Genomic DNA, 25972 nt, shown 5'->3' on the forward strand with positions numbered 1-25972 from the left:
TCAAATATTCCACCAAGATTTAATTTAAAAAATTTTTTTTTATTTTTAATAATAGCTTTCAATTTTCAAAATACATGCAAAGATAGTTTTCAATATTCATCCTTGTAAGTTTTTCTCCTTCCCTTCTCCCCACCCTCCCTATGTTAAACATGTGCAATTCTTCTATATGTTTCTACATTTATCATGCTATACAAGAAAAATCAGATCAAAAAGGAAAAAAGTGAGAAAGAAAACGAAAAGCAAGCAAACAAAAGGTGAAAATACTATGTTGTGATCCACATTCAGTCCCCATATTTCTCTTTCTGGATGGAGATGGCTCTCTTCATCAAAAGTTCATTGGAACTGGCCTGAATCACCTCATTGTTGGAAAGAGCCAAGTCCATCAGAGTTGATCACAAGATATAATTCTTTACGTAAAAACAAACAAGCACATCCATATCATTAGTATGCAAAGTTGCTTTCATCTTTAATAAATGGTAAAATTGTGTACCAAAGAATTGCTTTAAAATAAATTTATTTATGTTTTATTATCAGTAAATGTTTGATTCATTTACCCATTTTACATACTTATATACTCGAGATCACATAAAAATTTCTCAAGCAAAAAGGGGTCATGAATAGAAACAGTTTAAGAGGCTCTGGACCAGATGATCTCTGAGATGGCTTTGGGCTCCCACATTCTATGCCTTTATGAGATGGCAGTGTTACTGAAAGATGAAGCCACGTCTCAACTTTATCCCTGGATTCCCATAAGTGATCGTCTTTTCTTAATTCCTGAAGCTAGAAACTGTCCTCCCTTCTCCCTACCCCTTTATCAATAAGTGTCCCTACCTCCTTTCAAAGCACAATACTCTAATCAATAGTTATTTAGAGCATTTTTTCATAATACCATAGATAGCTTTGATTTCTTCTTCTGAAAATTGTTCATATCCTTTGACCATTTGTCGACTAGAGAATGACTTATTTTCTTACAAATTTGACTCAGTTCCTTATATATTTGAAAAATGAAACCTTTATCAGAGAAACTTGCTATAAAAATTTTTCTCATGTTCCTGTTTTCCTTCTCATCTTGGCTTCATTGGTTTTATCTTTGTAAAAACAATTAAATTTAATATCATCAAAATTGTCTGTTTTACATCCTGTGATCCTCTCTCTCTCTCTTATTTGGACATACATTCTTTCTTATCCAAAGATTTGATAGGTCAAAATTTCCTTCTTCCCTAATTTGTATCACCCTATAAGTCTAAATTATATACCCATTTTGATTTTTTCTTGGTATATGGTGTAAAATGTTATTTTGTATCTAGTTTTTGCTAAATTGCTTTCTAGCTATCCCAGCAATTTTTGTCAAAGAGTAAATTATTGTCCTAAAAGCTTTTATCTTTGAGTTTACTAAATACTACATTAATATGGCTGTAGATCAGAATATAATTTTACTTTGCTTTTCATGTTTTTCAACATAGCTATGATGAAAATGTTTTACATGATTTTACATGTATCATTGATATCATATTTCTTGCCTTCTCAATGACTGGGGGAGAACTGAGGGGAAGAAGAAAATTAGAAATTAAAAAATGTTTTAAATTCATGTTAAAAAGAAATAAGTTATACAGACACATACACAAATACTATAAACAGCACCTCAGGATGCTTCCCTGATGGACCCTGAGGCATTCTGATGATTCCATTACTCAGTCAGATAATAAAAGTCATTTGCACTTTTATTATCCATTAAAGATTGGGAAAGGGCCCTGAGCAGGGTAGAGGTTGAAATCCAGACTGGAAGCCCAAACCCACCTAGTTTCTAACTCCTCTTCCCCAGCTATACAAAGCTATGCTACCACCACCATCATTACTAATTCTTTTACTGAGAATGGGGGGAAAAAAACAAAAAACAACCTTTCACCATGCAAAGAAAGGCCTGTTGTCTGGGATTATCTGGTACTCAAACTATTTCCCAAAAGTTTGAGATAAATTAAATGCAATAATTAAAAAAATAAATAATTGAAAAAACAAAAATAATTTTTAAAATGCAAAATAAAATTCAAATGTACTACAGGGAGGGCTATGTGAATGAATGAAGAAAGGATTTATTATATGCCAAGTACTGGACAAAATGTTGAGGATGCAGCTACAAAAAACAAGCTTGTTCACACTCTTAAGGAGCTCACACTAGATTCTAATGCAATTTCTTCATTTTACAGAACAGGAAATGAAGGGATAGAGAGAGATATGAAAAAACTTTCTCAGGGTCATTCAAGTTGCAAGGCTCAGAACCAGGATTCAAACTACCTCATCTAAACTCCAAATTCAATCTTCTTTCCATTGGATACTATAAAGTCTGCAACAGCATAAAAGAGGAGCTGTTCATTTCGGGAATTATCCATGACAAATAATCATTTTTGGCTGGTATGTCCTCACTACTCAGATTCTACCAGATCACCTCTAGCAAGCTAATGTGTGCTGAAAGAATACAATCTAATTTTAACACTAGCTTCATTCAGCTCTACATTGGTTATTAGTGCAGTCTGGTGTGAAACACTGAATTTGATGTCAGAAGTTCTGGATTCAAATCCTAATTCTGCTAGTCACTAGTTGTGTACCATTAGCTTTGCTTTTCTGGGTCTCTCTGTCTATTAAATAAGGAAGCTGAACTAGAGGGTATGTAATGATCGTGCTAGTTCTAAAGTTCGTGATTCTAGAGACAGAAATCTGCTGCAAAATAAGTCATGTCCTACATTCTGATTTCCCAAATATTTTTTTTTTAAATTAACTGCCTTTGCAGATGATATGATGGTATACTTAGAAAACCCCAGAGATTCTAATAAAAAGTTATTAGAAATAATTCACAACTTTAGCAAAGTTATTAGGTACAAAATAAATCCTCAGCATTTTTATACATCACCAACAAAATGCAACAGCAAGAGATACAAAGAGAAATTCCATTCCAAACAAATGTCGATATTTGGGAATCCATCTACCAAAGAAAAGTCAGGAATTATATGAGCAAAATTACAAAACACTTGCCACAAAAATAAAGTCAGATTTAAATAATTGGAAAGACATTCAGTGCTTGTGGATAGGCCGAGTGAATATAATAAAGATGACAATACTCCCCAAACTAATCTATTTATTTAGTGCTATACCAATCAGACTCCCAAGAAACTATTTTAGTGACCTAGAAGAAATAACAACAAAATTCATATGGAAAAATAAAAGGTCGAGAATTTCAAGGGAATTAATGAAAAAAAAGTCAGATGAAGGTGGTCTAAGTGTACCTGATCTAAAGCTATATTATATACCAGCAGTCACCAAAACCATTTGGTATTGACTAAGAAATAGACCAGTCGATCAGTGGAACAGATTAGGTACAAAGATCAAAAAAGGGTACAACTATAGCAATCTAGTGTTTGACAAACCCAAAGATACCAACATTAGGGACAAAAATTCATTATTCAGAAAAAAACTGTTGGGAAAACTGGAAATTAGTATGGTAGAAATTAGATATGGACCCACACTTAACACCATATACCAAGATAAGATCAAAATGGGTCCACGATTTAGGCATAAAGAATGAGATCATAAATAGATTAGAGGAACAGAGGATAGTCTACCTCTCAGACCTGTGGAGGAGGAAGGAATTTATGACCAGAGAAGAAGTAGAGATCATTATTGATCACAAAATAGAAGATTTTTATTACATCAAACTAAAAAGTTTCTGTACAAACAATACTAATGCAAACAAGATTAGAAGGGAAGTAACAAATTGGGAAAATATTTTTATAGGTAAAGGTTCTGATAAAGGTCTCATTTCCAAAATATATACAGAACTGACCCTAATTTATAAGAAATCAAACCATTCTCCAATTGATAAATGGTCAAAGGATATGAACAGACAATTCTCAGATAATGAAATTGAAACTATTTCCACTCATATGAAAGAGTGTTCCAAATCACTACTGATCAGAGAAATGCAAATTAAGACAACTCTGAGATACCAGATTGGCTAAGATGACAGGAACAAATAATGATGAATGTTGGAGGGGATGTGGGGAAACTGGGACACTGATGCATTGTTGGTGGAGTTGTGAAAGAATCCAGCCATTCTGGAGAGCAATCTGGAACTATGCCCAAAAAGTTATCAAACTGTGCATACTCTTTGACCCAGCATTGCTGTTATTGGGATTATATCCCAAAGAAATACTAAAGAGGGGAAAGGGACCTGTATGTGCCAAAATGTTTGTGGCAGCCCTTTTCATAGTGGCTAGAAACTGGAAGATGAATGGATGTCCATCAATTAGAGAATGGTTGGGTAAATTATGGTATATGAAGGTTATTGAATATTATTGCTCTGTAAGAAATGACCAGCAGGAGGAATACAGAGAGGCTTGGAGAGACTTACATCAACTGATGCTGAGTGAAACGAGCAGAACCAGAAGATCACTATACACTTCAACAACAATACTGTATGAGGATGTATTCTGATGGAAGTGGATATCTCCAACATAGGGAAGATCCAACTCACTTCCAGCTGATCAATGATGGACAGAAACAAGTACACCCAGAGAAGGAACACTGGGAAATGAATGTAAATTGTCAGCACTACTGTCTAACTACCCAGGTTACTTATACCTTCGGAATCTAATACTTAACATGCAACAAGATAATTGGATTTACACACATATATTGCATCTAGGTTATACTGTAACACATGTAAAATGTATGGGATTGCCTGTCATCTAGGGGAGGGAGTGGAGGGAGGGAGGGGAAAATCTGGAAAAATGAATAGAAGGGATAATGTTATAAAAAAAATTACTCATGCATATATACTGTCAAAAATGTATAATTATTAAATTAATTTAAAAAAAGAAAAGAAAAGAAAAAAAAAAAAAGAAAAATTAACTGCTGTTTTGAAACATCCGAGTCAGTGCTCAGATAATAAATGAGGTTTTTGTTGTTTAGTCATTTCAGTCCTGTCCAATTCTTTGTGACCTATTTGGGGTTTTCTTGGAGAAGATACTGGAGTATCTTCACTCTACACACTGGAGTGATTTATCATTTCCTTCTCTGACTCATTTTTATAGATGAGGAAACTGAGACAAACAGAGTGAAGCCACTTGGTCAGGATCACACAGCTAGGAAGTGTCTGAGGGCAGATCTGAATTCAGCAAGATAAGTCTTTCTAACTCCAGGCCCAGCATTCTACCATTTAGTTGCCCCAGAGAGATGACTATATTTGCACTAAATTAGTAATGAACAGAAAAGTCCTTTGAGCCTGGAAGTCTGAATCCCTGAATTACCCAGACAATGTTGGAGGGGGGTGGGGCGGTAAGGGGCACAGACAGACAATGTGGGCTCTTATCCCATTGAATCCCTGCCCATAAGTTCTCATAACCTCCAAGATTCATGGTCTAACTCAATTTCTCAGAAATGATCCAACTGTCCAGAAGGGAGATGAGTTAGAGTGCTGTTTCTCAAAAGGGAATGAGCTTGGCCCCTAGCTCTAAGCAGCTTGGATTATCAACATAAGTCACTTATACTAAATTGCCTTTGTCAAAACAAACCAACTGTCCTTTGGGGCTTTACTGGTTTTTATCTGGAGTACTTACTAATTTGAAGAACCTGTCATTGAAGGCTTCCTCCCCCCCAGGAGAAGTGGAGTCCCATTCTACAGGGAAGTACAAAGGTAAGACCAAGGAGCTTCCACAGAGCCTTAGGGCTGGCAGAAGAAGACTGAGTGAAAACAGAAGATACATTTCATTCCTAAGCTTTAGGCTGAGGATCGGCCTCCTTCTCTAACCCCTCCAAATTCCCTCATAGTCCACTGTATTATGGCAATGAAAGCCAGCATTTCAGTAAGACAGTGAAATGAGGATAATAATAGCACCTACGTCCCAGAATCAAATGAGATAATATTTGTAAAAGGATTTGGCAGGATGCTAAATGTGCTTTCTCTTCCTGTTATAATTAGAAAACAAGGCTTCCACATTTGAAACAACTAGAGAACAGCCTAAGAGACAAGATGGACAATGGAGGAACAGAGTCAGCTCTTCATTCAATCCCAGATCTGCTAGTCACCATCTGGGTGAGCTTAAGCAAGACACCTCTTCACTTTCCCCTTACTTTCTTCATTTATAGATGAAGAAACTAGACATCAAGGTCCTTTTCAGCTCTAAATCTTAAAAGACGTTGAAAGAGTTGCCATATAATTAAGAGCTAGAATGTGTGGTTTAGCCTCTAAGAGCTACAAGATTACCAAAAATTATCTTTCTAGTTGCAATGGCCTAGGAAATCTCCATAAAGAAGTGGGATGATGGGGAAGTGAGGTAAATTTTGCATGGGGATATCAGCAAGGACTAAAGCAAAAAGGGGAGAAGGAGTTTAACTTGTGGGAGATGAATCAGAAGGACCTGGGCAAACTGGAGCCAAGGGAGCTTATTAAGGGATCACACAAGATAAAGTGGATAAAGGTGACCAACTCAACCCAATTCAACTAAACTTATTAAATACCAATTGACTGCAGATAGAGAAGGAAAGAGCAAACCACTCTAGTGTCTTTGCCAAGAAAATCCCAGATGGGGACATAGAGTCAAATGTGACAGAACAAGAACTTCCTGATTCCAGGTCCAGTACTCTGTCCACTGAACCACCTAGCTATCTGGAATCTTTGGTTCTTGTTCAGGTGTTTCAGTCTAATGTATGTCTTTTAAGAAAAACAATAAAGAATGAAGAGCCTAGATGATCTCAAACTTTTGATCATGAGGGGAAAGGAAGAAAGGTCTTTTGGCTTCCTTTCAAAGTCAGCTAAAATCTCCCCTTCTGCAAGAAGATTTTCCCAGTCTCCTTTAAATTTTAGTGCTTCCCCCCTGGAATTATCTCCAATTCATCCTCCATATACCTTGTTTATACAGAGCTATTTGCATGTTGTCTTTTCCAGCAGACTAAGCTAGAACTAGTTAGTATGGGTGTGTGCTTGAAGTACTTATTGACTTAAGAAGGAGGAGGTCTCCGTGGAGATCTCATTTTTGTGAGAAGCAGAGTTCTAGGTAATCCAAATCAACAGATTCCCATTAGGAAGTTCTTTCCTAGGTCTAACCCAAAAATCACCTGCCACACAGTTTATATGTACAGCGAGTTCCATATCCTTTATCTGACACTTCAGAGAAATATGATGTTTGCTAAATATCTCTTCTTCCTATTCATCTTCCTCTTCCACAGACTGCATCAACTTCAGTTCAGCCAGAATCTGACAACTCTTTTCTCTTCTTTACTCCCTTCCCCAACACTATTTCTTTTCAAGGACATTCTTTGTTCCAAGTGTTCTGCATAGTGTTTGCTCCCTATCAGGTATTCTAAGATTGTATTTACTCTTCACAATTGTGTGTGTGTGTGTGTGTGTGTGTGTGTGTGTGTATGTGTGTGTGTATGTGTGCGCTTGCTAGGCCATGCGTGAATGTGTCTCCAGTTATAAACACTCTGCCTGTGATGATCTCCAGTAATAATAATAATAATAATAAAGGAAAGACACTTTCATTTTTTTTTCCTGTATGGATGACAATCAGAGATAAACCAGACAGTAGCTTAGTTGTCCCTAGATCTGTTGCCAGTAATCTCAGCCAAGATGTCTATAGAAGCATGTACTAGACTGTGTTATATCAGGCTTCCACCTCCCCTGCTCACTCTGTACTCTGCTCCCTTTGGAGACTTGGGACCCTGATGCCCAGTCAAGACCTAGAGAATAAGAGGGATGTTTACAACCTAAGCCCAAGGGCCAAGCACCATCTTGCTTAGTGGACTTTTAGGACAGCTGCTATGGCACCAAAGCTTTAGGAAGAATCTGAGCTCCAGAGAATTTTCCCTAGAACTGTAATTATTTTTTAATTGCCATAGGTTTTAGTGGGAAAAGGATTGAGTAGAAAAGGAAAGAAGACAGAGAGGTTAACACAACTCATCCAATGAAAAAACTCAGTGAAAGATGAAAGAAACCATTTCAAAAGTCTGAGGCTCAAACCCCAATTCTGCCACTTCTTAGCTGTCTGGCTTTGGACTTAATCTCTCTCCTCAGTTGTAAAATAAAAGTTAGTCTCGATGACCTTAAAGGGACCCTTCCAGCTCTAAATCTATGAACCTAGGACACCAGGAAATGAAATATAGCCCATCTGGGTGGGGTTTTGGAGAAGTAAATGGATGGGCCCACACGGGCCCAACCCAAGCAGTCCTATGCCAGTGAAATCAAGGATAGGAAAAAGAAGACTATCATGTCTATTTGTGATATGTATCAAGGCCATGTAAAAGTTTTCTTAACAGCCAAACATACAAATTGAATTTTCCAGAGATCACTTTTCCCCCTCTTTGAAGATAGAATGTTGCCCAGTAAACAACTCCTGAAATCCCTCTAACTTCAGAAAATCTTCTGGGTCTGAACAGATATAATCTAGATTCCCTAAGCTCATAATTCCCAAAGCAAACACCCCCCAAACCCATAGGCCTGTCATGCATATGTAGTGCCAGCATCCAACATTTTGATTTTTCTAGCCACCTGATCCAGCTTTCCATCTGCCTATGGGAAGGGATCCTGTATAACACTGGGAAACCCTCAATGGCACTCACTATTTCTGGCTTACATAGAACAACAAGTATAAAGCAGCAAGAGGATTTGCTTTGCTTTATGGTAATGAACATGACAAGTCAGAAGGAGGACCGGTCCAGAAATCAGTAAGTTTGATATGACGTGCCTCAAGCACTAGCTGTATGGTCCCAGGAAAGTCACTTCACTTTTGAGCCTCAGTTTCCACATCAGTAAAATCAGGATGAAACCAGCACCTCCTTCTCAGTGATTTTGAGAATCTAATAAGATAATGTGTGTAAAGTGCTAAACATAAGCTATTATTATTATTGGTTTTATAAAAACAACTCTTCTTCTTCCCCAGGGAGTCATAGACCTAAAGGCTTTTATATTAGAGAATGGAAATTCTTCAGAATTCTCCCCTGATCAGTGGAAGAAATTTAAAAATGTTCACAGACAGGCCTTGAGATCACAACATAGGTATAAGGATCAGTTAAAAGAATTGGGGATGCTTAGCTAGGTTAGTGGAATAGAATACTACAAGGGTGAAAAGAAGGGAAGGACATGATAGCTGAAGGGCTATCATAAGTAGGAAGGATTAGATTTGCTCTGTTGAATCCCAGAGGGTCATATTAGGAGTAACGGGTGGATGTTGCAAAGCAGTAAATTTAGACTTGATGGCAGGAAATATTTCTTAACAACAAGAGCTGTCCAAAAGTGAAATGGCTGCCTCTAGAAGTGCTAGCTTCCACCTCCTTGGAGTTCTTCAAGCAGCTGGATGGCCACTTGCTGGGTTTGTCACAGTGAGGATTCCTTTGGTGCATGGGTTGGATTAAATGGCTACTGAGGTTCCTTTCAACTCTGATATTGTGATATGCCAGTGGGCAAGTACTGAGGACCCAGAGGAGAAGAATAGGGGAGGGTAAGAAATGAGAACTCCAAAATATCTTCCTTTTCCAGGAAAAAGATCTTCCAGTCTTGGCTTGAGAGAACAAAAGAGCACAGCGCACAGTAGCTTGAATCTATCTATCTAATTAATTATCCTTTTCTATTTCTATTCTTTCCTTTTCTCCCTCTCTATTATTCTCTCTCCTTTTCCTTATGTCTATTCTCTGTCTCTATCTTCTTCCCTTCCTTGTTTCCTCCTTTCGATTTTCAACCTTCTGTCCCTTCCCTTCCCTAACTTGATGCCTCTCTTTCTCACTTACTCTTGGGAAAAACCTCAGCAGAAGCAAGAGTCAAGGCACCTGTTCCCAGACATATTCTCCCTTTCCTCTGCTCAAAGGCTTCGGGCCATATATGAATAAGTGGAGATCCCAAGTGAGCCAATGACCAGTCTTCAGCCTCCTGGAAACACAGCCCTAAAATAGATAATCACAAAAATAAAAAGGGAGGCCAAATCCTGGCTTCCTGAGACTACTCTGAGCAGAAGCAGCAGGCAGCTCCACATAAGGGCGGGGCTGGAAAGGAGCAGGGACCCACAAATACACACACAAGACCTTGAATCTCAGTGTAAACTGAGACAGAGACAGAGAGAGACAGAGAGACAGAAAGAGGGAGACAGAGACAGAGAGAGAGAGAGAGAGACAGAGAGAGAGAGAAAGAGAGACACACAGAGAGAGAGAGAGAAACACCTTACCAGTTAAGACAATCTAACTAGCTCCTGAGATCAAAGCCCTTTTAGAACACTGGCTCACTCCTGCATATTCTCCAAAGTCAAATGATTAATGACTCATTCCTCCTATTAGAATGAAAGAAATCAAGGTCTAAAATAACAATTCTCAAACTTTTTGGTTTCAGGATCACTTTAGAAGGCCTTCCAGAAAGAGTCTTTATGTGCATTAGTTATAGCTATAGATGGTTACTATATTTGAAATTAAAATGGATAAATTTTTAAAATATTTATTAGTTCATCTAAAATAAGAAATCCATCACAAATGAACATAAATAGTGTATTTCATAAAAACTACTTTTCAAAACAAAAAAAGTGAGAAGAACGGTCTCATTTAACATGTTTGCAAATCTGTCTAATATCTGGCTTTAAAAAGGCAGCTAGATTTTCATATCTACTTTTGTATCTAATCTATTACTATATGTTGATATAGAGAAAGTCTGCCTTCACACAGATATATGGCTAGAAAAGGGAGACATATTTTAATAGACAAATAATGTTCTGGTAATATTATGAGGCAGCTAAGTGATGTAGTGGATTGGTTTGAGTTCAAATCCAGCTTCGTACATTTACTAGGTGTGTGATCCTGGACAAATCACTTAAATTCTGTTTGCCTTAACCCACTGGAGAAGGAAATGGCAAATTATTCCAGTAGCTTTGCCATGAAAATCCCATGAACTATATCGGCGTGTTATGGTCCAGGGGGTCACGAAGGGTTGTGTCCAACTGAATGATTGAGCAATATTATGAAAATAGTTTTGAGCTTGTGGACCTCTCTTGAGGGTATTGGGAATTGGTCCAAAGACCATACTTTGAGAACTGTTTGTCTAGAGAGAGATCTAATGAATCTCCCTTCGTGCATCCTTATATCCCAGTTGCAGATGTCTTCTGAATACCAATTGCTCCACCTTTTTTTTTTTTTTTTCTGTTAGCATGTGAATACTGTTAAATTCTCTCTGTCATAGAATCTTGAAGGGGTCCTGGAAAGGCCTTTTCAGATAGTTATTCACAGATGGGGAAATTAAGGTTCACAAGAGTTAATTAACTTATCCAAAACCACAGAGTTCATACATAAAAGGTCTAGAACGAGATCCTTGGAACTTTCACTCAGTTCAGTACTCTTTCATCATACCCCATTGACTTTTAATTCTCCATTCAGAGACAGAGGCATCCTGAAGTAGTATAAAAAGCATCAGCTTTAGATCCAGGAAGACACGGATTAAAGCCCTGTCTCTCACATAGTGACTGTGTTCAGTGCTTTAGATCACACAGCTAGTAACTGTGTGGAGTCACATTTGAACTCAGGTCCTCCTGACTATCCACTATACCACCTATCTGTCCATCGGTAACTTTTTACATTATAACTCTAAGTCAAAGTTCTAACCTGAATTGGTGAGAGTCTGCTCATTAAGGTTTCTCTAGACTGACAAAATCAGGTCCATTCCCTATCCTAATCCTAGTTGTTGGTACAATTCTTGGCATGTAATAAGTACTTAATAAGTGCAAAATGCCCAAGATGTCCTTAGCTTTTAACTCTGATCCTGAGATAGCTGATTAGCCAAGGATGCCCAAGTTTCTAGAGCAGGAGATCCAGTCAAACTTTTGCTTTGGCTTAAAAAAAAAAAATAGGAGGGGCAAGTATCTTTTACCTGCTTGGGAGAGAAAAGTCTCTTGCTGTTTCATCATGGGAGAAGGGGAGATGGAATTAGTCTTTTCACATGGAGGGTCCATGAGAACAGGTGGGCTAGGGAGAACTTTGCTCAAAAGAAGGCAGCAAGCAGATAGTAATTGCTGCTGATGAACACGGGGTGGGGGTGGGTGAGAGAAGGTGCAAGGAAGAGAGTGGGAGAGAGAGACAAAGAAAGCTGTCAGAAGCAGATCTTCTGAAGAACAGGAAGAGTGGGAGGGGGAGTGTGGGTGAGGGTGGGGGCTGCCTTTTAGGGGGCTCTAAGAGAAGGAAAAAAGAGTAGGAGGGACAGGAACTTTCAAAGGGGAGGGCAATATAACAGTAGAATTGGGTAACCCAACCCAAGAAGTAACTCTTCAGTTCTCAGTCATTTAGCAAACTTCTAACCACCTGATCAAACTTCCCTGTCAGACATATCACAGCATTACCTGCCTGCCTAAAATACCTAAAATGGTTTCTGGGGTTGGATTTTGTTTTTCCTTTTCCTTAAGTGTCACCCTTGGGACTATTAGAGTTAAGAATTTGGAAACGTGGTTTCCCTGTTCTCCTGGCCCACTAGGTGATTTCAGACATGTCAGACATTCTCCAGGCTTGAATTTGCCCTCGCTATAATATAGAATGGGAGCCATGGGGATGGGGGTAGGAAGTGGATACCTGCTGGCTTCTAAAGAATAGGGACATTAGTTGTGAGTATATTTCAATCTTTTGAGTAGGAAAAAGCCTCACAGAAGGTCCAATGAATGCTACCTTCAGCAGCAGCATTGAACATTTATCAAGCATTAATTATGTGCTATGTACTTTGCCAAGGACTAGGGACAGTAGTAAAGGCTAAGACGGTCTCCTCTCTTTCAAATATAAGATACTTGAGGACAGAGTCTATAAATAAAGAGGTAGATCTTCAGAACAAGGGCATTGGATTAGATGGTCTTTCTGGTCCAGCACTAACCACAATGTTGGTGCTTAATAAATATTTATTGAATTGAATTGGTCCTTTCCCATTCTATTTATAATGATATCACAGGACATACATATTAAAAACATAAACATAATGTCAATTTTTAAAAAGTAACCTTATGGAAAAACTCTAATATCTGAGAATAATAGGAAAAAGTCTCCTGCAGATGGCCATAAATATTTGTCAATATTTATCTATTTCTCTTCTATATAATGTAAGCTGCCCTTTTTTGTATTTTATTTTACACATTTTATTTTTATTTTTAAAATTTTTATTAGTATTTTATTTTCCCAAATACTTACAAAGCTAGCTTTCAACATTCACCTTTTAAAAACCTTGTGTTTCAAATCTTTCTCCCACTTTCTTCTCCTTCCCAAGACAACAAGCAATCTGATATAGATTAAACTGTGCAAGAATGAAAGCTTCTTGAGGAAAAGTACTATTTCTTTTTTTGTCTTTGTATCCCTAATCCCTAGCACATAGTAGATGATTACTCAATATTTGTTGATTGATTGAGCCTTTACTATAATAGAAAGCCTTCTCTGTACAGGTCACGGTACTGGTAATAGCTAGAGCTCTAATCTTTAACCACTTTGTGCCTCAGTTTCCTTATTTAACAACTGAAGAAGGACTCTTATCTTCTCTGAGGTGCCTTCTAGCTCTAGATCTATCATCATATGCCAGGACATAAACATAAGTAAGATAAATAATAAACTAGTGCATAGGGAGAGTCAAGTGGACCACATAAGCATTGAGTGCTATATGGACAGATGCTCATTCCTACCATACTTCTATCTCCTAAGCACTGACAATGACAACTTCCCCACAATCTGCTGTGCACACTGCAGTTCATACCTCCTCATAGCTCATCGGCACATATGATCTTGAAACTGGAAAAGACCCTAGAACTTGTCGTTCAAACTTTTCATTTTACAGATGAGAGCCAGGGGCCAGAAGGGGAAAGTAACTTGTCTACCCAGCAAATAAGTGGCAGAGCTACTTAATTATTATTATTATTATTACTACTACTATTCTACTATTGCTGCCCTGAACATCATTATCTCAGCTGTGACTTGACTAAAGGGGAGACTTAGGGAAGAAAGTGGTACTTGGAGAATTAAATGAGGATGGTATTACAACTGTAAGCCAACCTAAGCCAACAGGAAAAAAAGCTTAACAGACAGACTTTGCAACTCTCTCATCTCTTCCTTGCATGAACTGATGCTGAGTGAAATGAGCAGAACCAGAAGACCACTGTACACTTCAACAACAATACTGTATGAGGATGTATTCTGATGGAAGTGGATATCTTCAACATAAAGAAGATCCAACTCACTTCCAGTTGATCAATGATGGACAGAAACAACTACACCCAGAGAAGGAACACTGGGAAGTGAATGTAAATTGTTAGCACTACTGTCTATCTACCCAGGTTACTTATACCTTCGGAATCCAATACTTAACGTGCAACAAGAAAATGGTATTTATACAGATATATTGTATCTAGGCTATACTGTAACACATGTACAATGTATGGGATTACCTGTCATCTAGGGGAGGGAGTAGAGGGACGGAGGGGAAAATCTGGAAAAATGAATACAAGGGATAATGTTATAAAAAAAATTACTCATGCATATATACTGTCAAAAAATGTATAATTATAAAATTAATAAAAAAAAACTCTCTCATCTCTTAAGATTCTTTAAACTATAGAGGACCCTGAGAAGTTAGAAAGAAATGCTCATCTTCTTCCCTCAAGGAAGGGGCATGAGTCAAGACATCTGAGAGCAACTAATTTCAAAACAACTATAAAGGACCTATGAAAGGAGATGCTATCCACATACAGAGAAAGAACATATGGATTGAAGTATGAATAACATGGTTTTAGACACACATATACACAATTTATGTCTAATAGTAGCCTTCTGCAGGGTGGGGTGGAGAGGAAGGAGGGAGAAAAAAACAAATTAAAAAATAAGAAGTTCGCAGTAGAGAACAAAAGATAAATTGGAAAGAATCACAGAAAATTGAGATAGCTTTGAAAATGATGTAAAGTATTAATTACTTAGGTTTTTTTTAAGCAAACTATGAAATAGAAATTTAAATTGATGGTTTTATATTGAATCCTCAATGCTATATACATGAAAATGTGGGGCTCTTTTGTCTCTTTGTATTTAAGTTCAAAATGAATAAAAATTTAAAAAGATTTCCAGTCTCAAGGATCATGTATTTAAAGTTTAAATGAAGAGACTCAAAACATAAAACTTAGCTAGGTAGAAGAAATAGAAGTAACAGGGAAGTATGGGAAACTCCTGAATTTTTCTATCAATAGCGTAATGACAAGAGGTGAGATAAAAGCTACACAAGAAGGAAATCAATATAGAATCAAAATCAAGAACTAGAAGGGATCCCAGGGTCCATGTGGTCCAACTTTTTTCATTTTGCAAATAAAGAAACTGATGCTCAGAGAGGCAGTCACTTGTCCAAGATCACAGAGGGGTAGAAAGTAGTACTAGAACTCAAATCAGCTCCCCTGGCTTCAAATCCATTGAAGGGCTCTCTCTTACCTCAGGAATAAAATGTAAAATTCTGTTCAACTTTTAAGCCCTTTCTACTGTAAGAGGTAGGACTAAATCTTCCTGGATTCAAGTTTGGCTTATTCACTATGGCACATCACTTCAGAGTTACAAATGCAAAAAGAATAATTATTGATCCCTGTTTTCCTAGGAAACACAGAAATTGGATACTACTTCAAGGTTCTTTGAGAACCAAACTGACTCACATGAATGTATAGAAAGAAAAGATTCCCACTATTATGTATGTGCGTGGTTGTATTCCTCATGAGAAGCCAAGAAGTCTCTCCCATTAGAGTACAATCATCAATGTCAGATAATTGGCCTTGAGCCTGAATTGCAGATTCCTGTTCTAAGCTCCCAGCTCAATAGTATACCCAATCCTGAAAACCCTCTAACGAGATCTCACCGTCTCTGCAAGATATCACCTTATATCTCTCTCCCCTTTCTCAGACAAACTCCTTGAGAAAGCTGCCTTGTCTCATTATTTCCAATTTTTCTTCCAAACCCATCTGGCTTCTGACCTTATCACTCAGTGGAAATCATTCAATACAGTTAGCAATGATCTCTAAATTACTAGGTCAAATGTCTATTTACTTCCCCACCCTTCTACCAATTTTCATCTTTCTTGAATTCTCTTTGGTATTTGGTATTATATGTTATCCCTCCTTCTAGATGCTCTATCATATCTGGGTTTTCATGACACTGATCTCTTGCTTCTCCCCCAACCTATCTAACTACTCCTCAGGCTCTTTATTGCCACATCCATTTCACCTTCCCTAACTGTGAATATTTCCAAAGATCCTATCTGAAGCCTCCTTCTATTTTTTTCTCTGTCTCCCTCAATTGGTGAAATCCCATGGATTTTATTCTATTAGCATCTCTGTGGCAATGATACTCGAATTTATATATTTATATGTTCTGCCCTGCTGATTGCAAGTCCCACATGACCAAATGACTATTGGCTATTTCAAACTAGATGTCCCTTAAGACATTTTAAATATCCATGGCCGAAAGAGAACCCATTCCTTCCAAGTACTCCACTTTTCAGATATTCCCTATTCTGCTAAGTATACCACAATCCTTCCAATCACCCAGGACCATCACTTTAATGACCTCCTTGACAATTCACTCTCACACCCCAAACATCAAATAAAACCCTGTGTTTCTGTTGTTGCTCAATCATTTCAGTCATATACAGCTCTTTGTGATCCTGCTTGGGATTTTCTTGGCAAGGAAATTGGACTGGTTTGCCACTTCTTTCTGCTCATTTTAGAGATAGGAAACGGAGGCAAACAGTTTTAAGTGACTTTCCCAAAGTCAAACAGCTGGAAAGTATTTGACGTTAGACTTGAACTCATGAACATGAGTCTTCCTCATTTCAAGCCCAGCGTTCTATCCATTGTATCACTAGCTGCCCTTTTTGTGTTTCTACTTCCACAGCTTCTCTCAATCTTCCTGACTGCAGTCTCTGTACTCTGTGTAATGCACCATCTAGTAGCACATACCTATATAATGTGCATTTATACAGTCTCCCTTGTTAGAAGGTAAGCTCCTTAAGGACAGAGACAGTTTTGCGGTTGCTTTGTTTCTCTAGTCCCTAGCATAGTATCTGGCTCATAGGAGACATGTAAGAAATGTTATTAATTGAGGAAAATTCTACTTGATGAAAACTTTTTCTCCGACTAATTGATTCCATAAACTAATCAAACAAGAGGGTTTAAACGTGATCTCTTATGTAGTGCAAACTTTTCTGACAGGCACAAAAGGAGACAAACGTATGATGGACTAACCAAACCAGCCTCTAGGAGCTTAAAATAGTGGAGGAATTTTGGCATTTCTCCCAGTCCAGAGGGGTCCAATTAAGTGGAGGAGAACTCCAATTGGTTAAGCCCTTTTGGGAGGAAGACCCTTGCACCTATGCCAGAGAAAATAGAGGTACAGGGAGAGGCAATGTATCCTAACCTAATGGCATAATCCTCCAGCACTCTTCCCCATTTTCCAATCCCTTGCTCCATCAGCCATATCTCCAGAGAGAATAGACACTAGGCTATGACGGCGTATCCAGTCAAGAACAAGAGAGACACATTGAGAACAAATTAGGTCACCCAAAAAAAGAAAAAGTGTACCTGGAAGCAAAAAGAGATATACCTGACTGTGATCTTATCATTCACTTGCTCAAAATGCTCGAAAGGCTTCTTATATGCTCTAAGATCAAATACAAATTCTTCTATTTGGCATTTAAAGTCTTTTACAGTTTGACTCCAAACTACCTTTCCAGTCTTATTGTGCCTTATTCCCCTTCTTCACATGCTACTTGGTTCAGTCAAACCTACCTTCTTCCTATTCCTCACACTCAGCATCTTATTTTCTGTCTCCATGTCTTTACAGAGACTATCTGTTCTCCATGTATGGAATGCACTCCCTTTCTGATACCATGATCTCAGCTGCTTCAAATCCTTCACTTTTTTTAAAGTTCAGCTCAATTAGCTGTGTGACCCTAGGCAAGTCACTTAACCCCAGCCTCAGGAAAAAAAAAAAAAAAAAAAAAAAAGTTCAGCTCAAGCCCACCTTCTTTTCTGATCTTTTCTGATACCAGTTTTAAGTACCTATGCCCTACCAAAATGCCTTGTATTTTCTTTGCCTATATTTTGTATTCAAGATTAAATTATTTTAATTATACATATACTTAATTTTGAACTATTTAAATAAATTGGAAAGAGGAAATGGATATCAGAAGTAACACTGATTACAAAAATGCTATACAAATATATTGCCTGAGAAGACCAAAAATGCTCAGAAAACAGCCTAATCATTTAATATTTGACTTATTCTACATGCAAAGAAGAGAAGGCAGCCAAATATAGCATTCAGTTTATAAAATCTTAGAATAGTGATGGACAATTGTGAACAGTATTATTACAATAAGCAGAAAGAAATAAAGAGTTAAAATAGCTTTAGATAGCTTGCCAAGTATATGGCTAAGTATAGCCACTCTGTTTGTAACAGTCTTCTATTAGTATTTTAGGAAAACTGAAATTTTAAAAAGGATAATAAAAAATGGAAAAGAATTACAAAGATTATTGCAACAAATTGTTTTAGCATCAAAGGCCATTTATACTATTTCACCACATTCTTAGAGGTATAAATTGAACTAAGGACAACAATGATGAGAAAGACATTTGCTACTATGATGGATGGAGCAGTTTAGGAATTCAGTCCAAGTTGAAGAGAAATTCCCTATAGTTAAGAAGTGATGAATCTCTGGCTCATGGGCCATATAAGGCTCCTGGAATTATTTGCTAAGGCAACCTGTAGGCAATGATGAGTTGAAAGCTAGGTTCAACAGCCGCCCACTGGTTGAATTCTATAAGTTGATCATTTTGATTGGCCCATGAATGATGTTATAAATATTCAAATGGTCTTTGACAGATAAAAAAGGTTTCCTACCTTTGCTATATAGGTAGTGAGTTGAATTAAATCCAGTAATATTGTAGAGCCTCTTAGAAGAAATTTGTGAATATTCAAAAAAAATTTGGCTAGCTGGACTCTGGGAGGAAAGACGGAAACAAGCGTCTATTAAGCACCTTTATGTGTACTAAAACATTTTATAAAACATCTCATTGATCCTTACAACCACCTTAACAGGTGGTGCTCTTATTTATTCTCATTTTATAGTTGAGGAAATTGAGTCCAACCAAGCTTCAGTGTCTGGTCACTTGAGTAGCATACTTAATTGACACTGAGTAAAAGCTTTCTTACTCCCAAATAGATCCCTTATTAGCTGACCATTAGAGCTAAGGCTTTGGGTTAAGCTAGTATATGCCGGTAGGTTTCTGGTTAAAAGTCAAATATCTCCTAAAGAGTAATATGAGAAGGTATTATCAGCTGCTAATGCCTTAATACATAGGTGTTTATCAAATTAGTGATAGGAGGACCAGGAGGGAATGGGATCGGAGACAAGTAAGTTTTGATAAAGGGAAATAATGAGGAAAGGACTCCAGAGCTCGTGTCAAGGTCAGGTCTCAGCAGGGGTCAGCCCCGTCCTGAGCAGCATATGGGCCACGGATCCCTTTTGAGTGACAGAAGCAGGGAAAGAGGCGTTAGCAGGGACAACCAAAGTCTCCTGCTTTACGAATTTGCCCTGTCTTGTAGAATCAAACTTGAGAGAATCTCTTAAATGTATTATGTGCTCTATATTTTAACATATTTAACACGTATTGGACTATCTGCCTTCTGGAGGGGATGGGGAGGAGGGAAAAATTTGGAACAGAAGGTTTTGCAAGGGTCAGTGTTGAAAAATTACCCATGCATATTGTAGATAAAAAGCTCTAATAAAATTAAAAATATATATACTATGTTCTCCTCGCCGCCGCCCCTCTCCTGATTGTTGGGACATTCTAAGTTCTGTCCTCCATCCAAGTCCCACTATCCACAGAGAGAGGAGGAGAATGGAGCAGATGAGTGTACTATGTTTATCCGGCTATCAGATCCTATGAAAGGAAGCACGCTTTTTGCTTCTTCTCTTGTGAAGGTTGCTTGTTTGACTGTCTGCATCTGCTGTACTCCTTGCTTTAACTTGGGGGAGGCACGTCTCTCAGTAGTAAGAAAATCACCAAAAATACTGGGAATTAGGGATCTGCCATCTGTGCCTAGGGGTCTGTTGCTTCCAAAACTCCTAAGGATACTCCATATTCAGAGCATTCCCCCCTTTTAAGGTGGTCTGTATTTTTTTGAGGAAGAGGAAATACCACAGAACCAAAAAATATCAGAGCCGGAAGGGAACGCAGAAATGATCTGATCCAACTCCTTTTATTAACGGAGTATCTTTCCTATGGAAACTTTAGCCCTAAATATACCCTATCCCCTGGCACAATGGGAGTAAGATTATCTTGGGCCCCTAAACCCAGTGGACCCACTTGAGTATTTCTCAGTTACTGGGAAGAGGAAGTGAAAGGCAGTATTATTATTGTAAACCTGGATAAAGTGGGATCTGGGTCTACCACTCCCAGATTTCTACCTTCTCTGATAGCCAATCTCTGCAAGTTTTCAAGGCTGCTTTCCTGGTCTGGCCCGAGTGGGTGGGTTTACTTCCTCTACTCTCAGTAAAGGCTGCTTTTCTCTTTTGGTGGGAGGAGGGTCTTTGGCTGAGGTTTGCTATTCTGGGGGATGTCTCCCACCTCTTCGGAGATGGACAAGCTCTCTAAGGAGAGAAATACCAGATGGAAAAGTGCGCCCACGTTGCTAATTTTAGGAACTATAAGCAGCCATCTCCTGGTGCAAAGGCCCCCCCTGTGCCGTCTTCTCACATAGAAATCACAGCGTCAGTTGTTTATACTACAAGGAGACCAAGAAGAAAAGGGAGGAAAATCACAACATTTAGCATACACTAATCTGAGTATTGTCTTTTTCTAGAGAAGGAGAGCAGGGTCCATTTTCAGCATTTCTTGCGACCTGTAGCTTTAAGGCCCCTCCAATAAACTGCCTTCTTTACAAGAAGCACTCAGTAAAAGGGGTATAAACAAACTATTCTTGAAATGCTACAGTCAAAGGGACTGAGGTAATTCAGCTGAGAGAATAGAAGTCTGAGGGTGGATTTAATGATAACAGTCTTTAGGTCTCTGGAGGGCATTCACACAGAGGATGGGAACTAGCTGTCTTTATAAAGAATCAAGCAAGGGGGCCCAGCCTTCAATATGAGCTTAGACATAAAACAGAAATCTTAGACCCTGAGAAACACCAGAATTAGTCATGGCATCAGATTATAGATTTAGGATTGGAAGGGACCTTCTCCTCCTAATGCTCCCATTTTACAAAGGAGAAAACTAAGGCTCAAAATGGCCTTAAGAGCTCCTTCTGGCCCTATTTTCCTGTAATATCAATGCAAAAAAAACTTATTCCCAATGTCAGTTGGTATGCAGAGGTAATCTACTATAAGGAATGACAAATTTCTTGCCACAGATAAAATCAGAAAGGTTTCATTCAAGTCGGGGTTTCTAGCTTCATGATCTTGGCAGTTAGATGGCACAGTAGGTAGAAATCAGGATCTGTAGTCAAGTTCAAATTGAGCCTCAAATACACTTAATTTGGGGACTTTGAAAAATCACTTAGTCTCCTCCTGCCTCAGTTTCCTCAAACACCAAGTGAGAATCATACATCTCCTAGAGTTTGGGAGAGGATCAGATGGGAAAATATTTGTAAAATACTTAGCACAGTGACTAGTATACAGTAAGTACTTAATAAATGTTTTCCTTTCTCTGAGCCTCTCTGTTTAGTGATTGGTCAAATGAGAGGACAAGACTACATTAGTCTCTAAAGTTCCTTTGCACTCCAATATTTCTCTGATCCTCCATAGAAGAGAATTACAGCTGAGGAAACTTTCAAAGGGAGAGAGGGAGGAAGGATGGAATGAAGGGGACTGGTGATATTGGAATGACCAGCAAGTACAGTGGAGGACAGGACACTTAGTCTGTCCTGGTTCCCCCAGGGATTCTAGACTCTGCTCTGCCTTATCTACTCCACTTAAATCCCTAGGACCTCCCTATTGCACCTCCTAGTTCTTGGGCAGCTGGATGGCACAGTGGATAGAGTGCTAAGCCTGGAGTCGAAAAGCTTCATCTTCCTGGTCACAAATCTGGCCTCAGGTACTTCCTAGCTGTGTAACTGGGCAAGTCACTTAATTCTGTCTGCCTCAGTTTCCTCTTCTGTAAAATGAGCTAGAGAAGGAAATGGCAAACCCAAAAGGGGCCACGGAGAGTAGAACGCAATTGAAGATGACTGGAGTTTGGTTCCTGGACATCATAAAACCCCCCAAGACAAACCAATTCGGCAACCTTGACTCCATGGAGACTTATCCTAAATACCACCTACTTCTGCACACAAGAAGGTTCCTTTCTTTATCTCCCTTCCCCCCAATAAATAAACACATCAATAATTGGTCAGTTAGATTCTTGGATGGCACCAGGAACCAGGGCACGCTGCCCTGCCTCCAGAGGTCACCAAGGAACCAAAATTAAACACTCAGCCTGAGAGACACCACACATCCTTCTAGGGGCAAAAAATGTCCACAGCAGAAACACACACAATCCCATAACCAATCCCGTACTGTCAGGGGAGGAGAAGGGGAAGGGAGATGTCAATAGAGTCAAATGGCTTATTTTATTAAAATGTCTTATAAAAAAAAATATATCTCGGTCTCTTAAAACACTTGGCCTCCGCCAGAGAGGCAGCTTATTAGGCCATAACTTACAACTCTTTTGGCCCCTAGAGATCAAGCTGGATCAGGGAGACCAAGCTGAGCAGGATACGAGGCGACAGTGGATGCTCCCTTATGAATGCTTGTCATTTTGTGTAAAAATGAGGTTAATAATAGCACCCACCCCTCGCTGGGTGGTTGTGAGTTGCAAGTGAGATAACATAAATAGAAGTGCCTTGAGAATCTTAAAAAGATAGTAATTAATTCTTAATATTAATACTATTACCATTATTTCGATGGTATCCCCTCCAACTTCTGATTACATGTTAGGTGGAGATGCAGAAGTATGGTCTCTAGTCCTACCCCACGCTTACCTGCCCCATTCCCTCCCCATAATGACTTCCTTTGGGTAATGTGGACTGACAGAACAACAGTGGACTGTCCATTCCATCACAGCTGGCAGAGAACTGCCTGATAAGAATGACCAGCCAGCCAAAGAAGGGAACAGAAAGGCTTTCATTACTCCCCAACGGAACTCCCCCTCCCTTGCCCCCAAATGCGAGGGGAGGGAAGGTGTGAATGAATGAGCCCAGACGGGCTCCACTGTGGAGTAGAAGTTGGGGGTGGGGGCGGGAGTTTGGAATGAAAGCCAAAAAGAGTGACTCAGAATTAGCACCCTAACACCCTCCCCTTCCTCTGCCTCCAGGGGACCTTGGCAGGAAGCCCAAATGCCTCATTCCCTAAAGTTGATCTCATTCCTATAGGCTTATCCTCTTTATCAAAGGGTGTAAACGGGCCTTTGTCAACTCCACAGAGAATGGAGGAATGTCAGAGTTGGGGGAAAGGGGAGACCTTGGAGATCATGCAAGGCTGCGACCAGGAGGTTTTGAGCTGAATGGGTAATCCAACTCTTTCATTTTGCTAATGAGATGAGCTCTCTCAAGTTTAGGAAGGATGACTTCAAATAGTACAGAGAAAAGACGAGTGGGGTCCCAGAGATTTTTTCTTTTTTGAGGCAATAAGGTTAACTTGCCCAGGTTATATAATTAGTGAGTGTTCCAAGGCCTGATTTGAACTTGAGCCTTCCTCACTCCAGAATCTCAGCTCTATCCCCCAGTTTTCTTAAACTGTGCTTTGCGATCCCATATGAAATCTCATACTGAATGTGGAGATCATGAAACTGATTTGTTATCAATAAATGTTTGATTTGTATACTCATTTTTTAACCTGCCTGGGATCACATAAAAATTTCTTGGATGAAAAGGGGTTATGAGCAGGGGAAGAAATTTAAGAGGTCCTGCATCCACTTTGCCACCCAGCTATCTTTAATCGCAGAGAATCTCTAAGGCAAGTTGTCTTAAAACTATTGGGATATTTTCCAAAATGTGATTCTAGCACCACCACTGATTCTGATGAAGAAAAATGGGGAGAGCTTGTCTGAAGTTACCAGTATCACTGCATAGGAAACTAATTTGTTAGATTTTATAAGACACACACATGATCATCTATGAAAGACTTAGTTCTTCTCATTGATATAGTGACTCAAGGCAAACTCAATAAACTTTGGATAGAAAATGCCATCTGCACCCAGAAAGAGAACTATAGAGATTGAATGTAAATCAACACATGCTATGTTCACTCTTTTTTTCTGATTTTTTTTCTTTTGTGGTTTTCCCCTACTGTGCTGATTTTTCTCTCTCAATATGATTCATAAAGAAATGTGTATTTGAAAAGTTAATATATATGTATAACCAGGAGAAAAATAATAAAAAAAAAAGAATAGTGGAAAATAAAACAAAAAGTTACATACAGAAGACTATGGTATTAGAAGTGTCAAGAAATCAGGTTTTGGCCCTACCATTTATTTTCTTTGTAGGATGGGGGTGGGATGAGGGGGAGAATCACTTTCTCAGTTGTATGTGTGCATAAAATAAGAGGAGGGGAGAAGGGCAGAGAGCTAGATAATCTTAATGGTCTTGTCTGCATGGAACTTTCCCCTCTAAGATCCACTCTCTTCTCCCATTGGTGAGATCTTGGAGCTTCCATTTTGTGATGGGATCTAGGCTGGCCTTCAGCACCCCTCCAGCCTTGTTCCTGCCTTCCACATTTCAAAAACGTATCCCCTTGCTAGGTTCCTTCTTCTCCATCTTCTTTCCTCCTTTATGTACATACAAAACTAATAAAATGATTTCCCCATGGTTGCCCAGAAACTAAATTCCTTTTTGTGTGTTGTATTCTTCCTCAGAATGTTAGCTCTTTGCCATCTACATCCAGAGAAAGAACTATGGAAACTGAGAATCAAAGCACAACATTTTCACCTTTCTGTTTTTTGTTTGCTTGTTTTTTTTTCCCCTTTCTTGTGTTTTTTCCCCTTTAGACTGAATTTTCTTGTACAGCATGTCGAAAGTGGAAATGTTTGGAAGAATTGCACATATTTCACCTATCTTGGGTTGCTTGCTCTCTAGAAGAAAGGGGAAGGATAGGAGAGAGGGAGAAAAATTTAGAATACAAGGTTTTGTAAAGGTGAATGTGGAAAAGTATCTTTGCATGTATTTGGAAAAATAAAAAGATGATGAGTTCTCTCCTTTTTTTGGATGCATTGAGTTTTAAGTGATAGGAGCTCATCCAGGTGGAATTATCTCAGAATAGAGCTCTGTGGGCACCCACGTATTAAGGGATAGCAGACTGATGAGGATTCAACAAAGAATGAGAAGTCAAATGGGGAAAGGAGAACCAGGGAGGGGGAAGTATAATCGAAACCAAACATCCAAGAGGAAGGAAAAACCAATAGTGTAAAATGGTACAGAAAGGTCAGGGAAGATGAGGTCTGAGAAGAGACCATTAAGAGACCACTGGTAATCACTGAAAAAGTAAGTTGGGTAGAGTTGTGGGTTTGGAAAGCAGATCAGAGGCTTGAGGAATGAGTAGAGAGAGTTTAAATGACTAGGACAGGACTAAATAGTATAAAGGAGGAAAAAGATGGAATGACAGCTGAATGGAATGGGGATGGTTTGGTTTGGTTTGGTTTAGAATAAAGATTACCTTGCATCTACTCTGCATGTAGGGCAGCTCAAGATGATGCAATAGTAGTATTCAGAGTCTGGAGGCAAGAAGTCATCTTCCTGAGTTCAAATCTACCTTTAGATACTTCCTAAGTGTGTGACCCTAAAAAAGTCACTCAACCCTGTTTGCCTCAGTTTCCTCCCCTGTAAAATGAGCTAAAGAAGGAAATGGCAAGCCACTCTAGTATCTTTGCCAAGAAAATCCCAGAGTCAGACACAACTGCAAAACACTGAACTTTTGATTGAGCACATATCTGATTAT

At 38.7% G+C, this 25972-nt stretch overlaps 1 protein-coding gene across 1 annotated transcript in view; it reads right to left on the reverse strand.

Annotated features, from left to right (window-relative positions):
- ADCY5 (adenylate cyclase 5) overlaps positions 1–25972 on the reverse strand; it is a 250104-nt gene that overhangs the window by 118462 nt on the left and 105670 nt on the right. The window lies entirely within an intron of this gene.

This window comes from Sminthopsis crassicaudata, chromosome 3 (genome assembly GCF_048593235.1).
Source record: "Sminthopsis crassicaudata isolate SCR6 chromosome 3, ASM4859323v1, whole genome shotgun sequence".
NCBI lineage: Eukaryota > Metazoa > Chordata > Mammalia > Dasyuromorphia > Dasyuridae > Sminthopsis > Sminthopsis crassicaudata.